The 814-nt window shown below is 29.5% G+C and overlaps 1 protein-coding gene across 1 annotated transcript in view; it reads right to left on the bottom strand.

Moving 5' to 3' along the window:
- ACOT12 (acyl-CoA thioesterase 12) overlaps positions 1-814 on the bottom strand; it is a 64,016-nt gene that overhangs the window by 22,316 nt on the left and 40,886 nt on the right. The gene's annotated exons all lie outside the window — the stretch shown is intronic.

The following is an 814-nucleotide window of genomic DNA, read 5'->3' as shown; positions in this document are numbered from 1 at the left end:
GGAACTAACTCGACAGCAACTAACAACTATAACACAATATCAGTGGAAATTTTATGTGCAATTTTGACAGTTTATTTTTCATTTGCTTTTTAGATTTGTATTTGTGATCTCCACAACTTAATCACTTTATTGTATTATCTTTTAAAAAATTTTAGGGTATATATTATACATATAAAAATTGTATATTATACACAGTTTAAAGGATAGTAATAACATGAACACTGTCTATTTATCATCCACCTTAATTAAGAATTAAGAATAGTACTAGTATCTTTGCATTCTTCTGTATTCCTTTGTTTGATTGGAACCACTCCCTCCCACCATAATTCACCAGAGTAAACACTGTACAGGTAGTCCCTGACTTAAGATGTATTGAAGTTACCACAAACTGCACTTATTACCATCTTTTTTTTTGTACATCTTAGCATTAGTAATATATACTACATACAGTGATGCAGCATGTAATTTGCTGATGTTGTCATTCTCAGGTGTTCACTTGAAGATGTTCAATGTTATGATTTATAAAGACACTGATAATAAAAGGCAATAATAAAGAAAACTACAAAAAAAAATGAGGCATTTGACATACATCAGAACTGACTTAATGACGGAGTCAATCGATGAGACTCTGTCATAAGTCTAAGACTACCTGTACTGAATTTTGGGTTAATCATCCTCTTGCTATTCAGATTTTGTTTTATCTTTTGCCTGTTTTGTTAAGTTATATTTTTTAAGGAATGTGTTCATGTCATCTAAATTGTAAAATTTGTTGACATAAGTGTTTTGTAATATTCCTTTATTAATCTTTTGGTAT

This window comes from Trichechus manatus, unplaced genomic scaffold, assembly GCF_000243295.1.
Source record: "Trichechus manatus latirostris isolate Lorelei unplaced genomic scaffold, TriManLat1.0 scaffold00029, whole genome shotgun sequence".
Taxonomy (NCBI): domain Eukaryota; kingdom Metazoa; phylum Chordata; class Mammalia; order Sirenia; family Trichechidae; genus Trichechus; species Trichechus manatus.
The sequence above is the reverse complement of the archived record's forward strand: the minus strand, read 5'-3'. Positions and strand labels throughout refer to the sequence as shown.